Genomic DNA, 6,278 nt, shown 5'->3' on the forward strand with positions numbered 1-6,278 from the left:
AGAAATGCATCACAAGATTGTAAAAAGTACATAATTAAGGTAAAATTAAATTTTTTTATACACATATTCTATAATCCAGATCTATTTAACCTGAACATTAGCTATTTTTATTTTTTGTTAATTTCCCACATCCAGTATGGCCTGACTGTTGGACAGTGTTTCTCAATTGTGGGTAACAATGTCCTCCAGGAGGCACTTGGCATCAAGTGTTACTGTTGTATGGGGAGGGGCTCCAATGGCATTTGGGGTTAGAACTCAGGGATGCTGCTGTCCTACAGTGCAAAGTACGGCCCCTGACAAAGATTTATCCAGCCCAGACACCTGTACTGCAAGTTTTTGTCCAGGCCAAATACAGCACCTGTTGTAGAGTATGACCCACATGACCCATGCTCCATTTTTACAGACAGCCTGTCTGTCCACAGGAATTCTGAACACAGATTTTGCTAATCAGCAAAGGCTGTTTTAATGACCTATCCTAACCAATGTTTACCAAAATCAATGTTTCCAGAATGATAAAACCACTAAATTAACATACATTGACAGGAATCAGGATATATACAATTTGATGGTTTTGAACCTGCTCTGCTATATTAATCTCTTAATATGTAAAGTTAATTTGAACTGTCTTGAAGTGGATAAGCAAATAGCTTCCTTTGTACATTTCTCTGGACTATGGTAAATATTTAAAGATATGTCTAGTACTTAGCAAATAGCAAAAGTCTCTACCAGTCTAATGAAAATATTTATAACAATATATCAAAAGTAAGGGGTTTCATTTATTCCAATGTCATGACCATGTATTTAGATAGGTTAAATTTAGTTTATTTGCTCTCTTTTTCACAATAATCTCTCACAAAATTATTTTTTATTTTTATTTCTGCAAATAGCAGTTCATATAAATGGGGTGTAGGATGAAAAATTGAGAATTCTTTTCCACACAAATCCTGGATGTAAAGTATTACTCTTTCCAATGAGAGTTTCATTGGGGGACCAAATATTTAAAAAAATCATTTTAAGCTATCTAAGTAGAGGAATTCTTCAGTACTTTACAGCCATTCATCTCCATGTTTACATTCTCTGTATTATCTCATGGTCAACAAACTGAGTTGAATGATTTGTTATCCCACCATTTAAAGAGAAATTCTCTGCAATAATTTGAAACCACCAGGAAGTTATGTTAATTTCACCACTTCCTGAATTTTTCAGAAGTTCCTTAGGTTCTTTTTTTTGCTACATAACAATAGCTTTTATTCTCATTGCAATCTGGATTCAAGGTTACATTCTTCTTCACAAATAAAATGTAATCAATTTCATCTTATCCCCAGATATCATCAGTTTGAGCCTTATGGTGAATTTGTGTCAGATAATTACTTTCTTCTGAAGGAATCTCTTCCATACTAATTTCCAGTTCAGCCTTTAAACACCTCTGTGCTGCTCTTCTTACTCCAATTGCATTATTTTCTTCAGGTTCTCTTGGGATATTTAATGGATGACTACAAGTGTTAGTGAAACAACCTGGAAAAGTAACTTTAGTATCTGATCTCTGTTGTAGCAGAAGTTTATTTTTAGTGTTGAATAGGAAGATACTAAAACCCCAATGCAATAATCCTTTCTCAATTTTCTCTGGTTCAGCTGACAGTTCTACCTCATCTCCTCCCTGATCCAGCAGTCATTTTTATAAATGAGGATGCACATTTATGCCAGCAGCTGCACCTGCTGTGTGTCCAGGTGATCCCTGTTTATCTTGGGCCTTATGGGCGAATGTGCACCCTGTGCTGAAACCTCGGTCCAAAGATGCATGGAGAGGCTTGCACAGTGCTTCTCCCAAGGCCAGAGTGCTCTACCCCACTCAGCCTGACAACCCTAGCCTCTACAGGAAGTTTTGGCCCTCTGGTTTCTTCCTCAAACAGGTAAGGTGAAGAACTCACTGACCAACAGGCAGTGGGCCAGACCCCTCAGTATGCTAAGGCCAGACACTGGATCTCTGGATCTGTATCTCCAACCCAGGACCCCAGCCCTGAACCTCAGCTGCCATCTGCCCTAATTATATTTTATAATTGTCATGACTACAATCTTTTGTACATAAAACTCTAAATATATAAAAAAGAATAAAAATATAAATAAATTAATGTTTTAAATATGTAAAATATAAATAATAATATAAAATCTTATTCAGTTTTTAAATTAATTGTTATAACTTTTGTTGGGGGGTTGCGCCTGCAGCATATGGAAGTTCCCAGGTTAGGGGTTGAATTGGAACTGCAGCTGCTGGCCTAAACCACAGCCACAGCAACATATCTGATTTGTATCTGAGACCTACGCTATAGCTCACATGATCATGGTTTGATTGAACTTGCATCTTCATGGATACTAGTAAGGTTTGTAACCCAGGAAGCTACAAAATTAAGCCCTGGTAACTAACTGATTTTTTTTTTTTACAATGCAGCATAGAAGACATTCTATTAGACACTGCTAAACATAGTTCTTTGACTATGGGAATTTGATAAAAGACTTGTACAATCAGGTAGGATCTGACCTATATCTATAAAAGAATGTTAAGTAATGTCTGTGATGTTGAGTGGGAATGGGGCTAGATTGTAGAGTTTACTAGGCATAGGTCTAGAGGGTAAAAAGGGAAGGTGTACTCTAAAAATGACATACTAGTGATTCTTCTTAAAGTTTTCAATTTCCAATCCAGACTTGAGTAGTAAATCATTCTTTACATAATTAAACTGAAGAAAATCACAAAAGTTTTGATCTCCATTAAAAAAATTCTTAGCATTAGTTTAATATCCATTACTGTTAGTATAATTGCTATGCATAAAATTAAATCAAAGAGAACATAATCGTGGATTTTTCTGAGCACAACATCAGGTTGCTCTATTTTTCAGAGACACCCACACAAAAATTCTAATTCTAGAGTGTCTCTCTTCTATTTTATTGACTAGTTTTCCTGGTTCTTTTTCCTGAATCAAGTTGAAAGCTCATAAACCAGTGTGTTCTTCAAGTGTGGATGAGAAAACAGGTTTGCTGAGGACTAACAGAAGTGTAGGTTTTCTTTCCTCTATGATGTAATGACTCAGATGTGGATGCTGGAGTCAGATCACCCAACCTAGTACCAGTTTTCTTACTAACTAATCTCTCTAGTTACCTATGACATGGGGAAAAATGATATTATTGATCTCATAGAAGGTCCATGAACCTTAAATGAAATGATGTATTAATCAGTCTTAAAAGTCACCTATTACATAATTTCATTTATATGAAATATCCAGAATGAAGAAATCCATGGAAATAGATGGGACTGGTGATTACCAAGGAATGTGGAGAGAAGGGAATGGACAATACTTGTTTAATGGATATGAAGTTTTATATTGGGTGATGAAAGTATTTTGCAACCAGATAGAGGTAGTGATTGCACAACATTGTGAATGAATGGAATGTCACTCAATTGTTCACTTTAAAATAATTAATTTTATGTTATATGAATTTTATCTCAACGAAAAGCTAGTTCTAAGTAAATACATCCATGTATGACATTTGTTATCTGTGTACGCAATGTCTAATATCATTCCAGGCTCCTATTTTATAATTTATCTTTCAATACACATGGAGACTCTGTTCTTTTCTTTAATCCTTCCTTCCTTCCAAACTTTCTTCCCTCCTTCCTTTCTTCTTTGTCTCTCTCTCTGTTTCTCTTTCTTATTTAGTATTAAATTTCATGGGGGGAACAAACATAAATTTTTAAATTCAATATCACTAGTGTTTTGTGAATGATAGATGGGAATCTGGATATAATTTTTATATTAATAAGACAAAAGGAAGGCACACAATTTAATTCTCTCTCTCCTTTCCCTCTCTCTCTCCTCTCTCTCTCTGTGTATGTGTGCCTGTATAATCATTCATAAAGCTTTAATGTGAAAGATTACTAAAGTTGTGGGAGTATGGTATCATGCATTATATCAATTTCACAACAAATCAATGAGGTTGATAAATCATATATAAACATTGCAATTCTATAGGAAAGGAAACATCCACTGTTGCATTATTAGAATATCCAAACACTTGTCTGAATAATGTCCAGGTCATTTGAACACATTTCTTCAGTTCCCAGCAACTGCATCTATTCTCTATGTTGTGCATTTATCCTAAGAAGCTTTAGAGAACACATCTGTTTTTAAAATTGTTTCATTTATAAAAGAAATTCTATTTTATCACAGTGAGAACAAATGCACCTACTGAAGAGCTGCTGAGAGGACCTGCAGCTCTGATTACTTTCAGTCTCAAAAGAACAGAAAAGATGCTAATGATCCAACCTGTGGACATCTGAGATTCACATCTACACAAGGAACTACTGCTTGTGTCCCCAAAAGAAAAAGAAGCAAAGATAAAGATAATAAATGCTCTAATCTCAATGATAAGTCTCTAAGAACAGTGAAAACCTTGTTGTCTCTCAATATTCTGTTTACTGTGGACTTTGATTAATTGTGACTATGTTGAGAAAGTAGTGTTAGAAATTTCTTTAAAATTTTGACATTTCCTGCTATCTACACTCTAAAAACATCTGTTACCAGGTGTAGGATTTCAGTTTTAGTCTCAAACAGCCAGAAAACAATTTCTTAACCTGTGTTTAATTTATCTTTCAAATACTTTTTTATCCTTTTGTGGAAATAGGACACTGCTTATAACATCTATGTTCAGTATTTTCATTTGTGTGTATATCTGTGGTATTTCATACTTGGTTACATAATCACTTAATGCCATTTGCACATGTATGCAAAATTTGAGATATTTTATGGAAGGTGGAATATTTCAGAATTGCAATGTATTGGGCTATAATACAAGGAAAATCATTTATTCCCTAGCTTAAAATTGGGTTTCTTATATGAGTAATCTAAACAAAGGATATGAAACAGGCTCACATACTTTGAAATACTCTTGGTTATCAAAGGGGACAGGTTTATGGGGGGATGGACTGGGGGTTAGGATTGTCATATTCTCACTGTTGTATAGGGAATGATTGGCCAACGGGTACATGCTATTGGCCCAGAGAACTCTACCCAATATTCTGTGATAATCTATGTGGGAAAAAAGTCTGAAAGAGAATGGATGTGGGTATATGTGTAATAAATCACTTTTTTGTACCACAGAATTTATCACACCATTGTAAATCAACTATACTTCAATAAAGCTTTAAAATAAATAAAATTACAAATAGTAGTTTCTGGAGAGCTTGTAGATCTACATTTATCTTAGAATTACAATAATAATCTTTAGATACTTATTTTCTGCTTTCCTTGAGCTTGTCATTGCATGCTGTCTATTAACAAAACCTGAGCTTGAACACAGATAATGATTTCCAGAGCTCAAGATTGCTTTTACTACCATCGGCTCCTACTTCTTCCTAATTCAACTCCAGTGCACCAAAATAAATTTTCTACAAATAAATATGTATTATTTAAAACCAGACTACCTAAGCTATATAGTAGTGGGTTTTTAATTTATGATTGTTTTTTTAAGTTTTTTGTGTATGTGTTTGATGTTTTTGGTTCTTTTTGTCTTATGAAGAGTTTAAGTAATAAATCATTCAGTTTAGGATTTCCCACTGTGGCTCAGCACTAACAACCCCAACTAATATCCATGAGTATGTGGGTTCAATTCCTGGCCTTTTACTTAGTGGGTTAAGGATTCAGTGTTGCCATGAGCTGTGGTGTACATCTTAGATGCAGCTGATATCCCATGTTGCTGTGGCCATGGTGTAGGCCAGCATCTTCAGCTCTGATTGGACCCCTACACTGGGAATCTCCATATGTTGTAGGTGCTGCCTCAAAACCAAAAAAAAAAACAAAAAATTCAGATTATATTAAAGTATAAGTACACTTATACACTAGGAATGTATGTACTCATGAATTTAAAAGTAAAAAAATAGTTCATATAAAATGTAATCAATTATACATTTGTCTGTATATAATATTCTGTAACATGTACAATGATATAAATGATAGATGAAATATAATATTTACACATAATGTTTTATAATAATTTCACTTATAAATATCATGAAAACCATCATATTTGGAGAGCAAATCTCCATGAGAGCAAAGAGTGAAATAGTTCAGTTTTGGCTTAAAGCATAGGGAGATAATTATTTTGAAATTATTGATTCTTTTGATAGGTATTTGGCTGGAATACCTTTTTTATTATCATGGTCAATGCTTTAACTTTCTGATTTCTCTCACCAATATCCTTCTTGCTGTGTCCTTGATCCTTTTTGATTG

At 34.2% G+C, this 6,278-nt stretch overlaps 1 pseudogene; it reads right to left on the reverse strand.

Moving 5' to 3' along the window:
* Positions 1–1,068: 1,068 nt before the first annotated feature.
* On the reverse strand, positions 1,069–1,800 carry LOC125112939 (isopentenyl-diphosphate Delta-isomerase 1-like; annotated as a pseudogene).
* Between the last annotated feature and the right edge of the window lie 4,478 nt (positions 1,801–6,278).

This window comes from Phacochoerus africanus, chromosome 12 (genome assembly GCF_016906955.1).
Source record: "Phacochoerus africanus isolate WHEZ1 chromosome 12, ROS_Pafr_v1, whole genome shotgun sequence".
NCBI classification, from domain to species: Eukaryota; Metazoa; Chordata; class Mammalia; order Artiodactyla; family Suidae; genus Phacochoerus; species Phacochoerus africanus.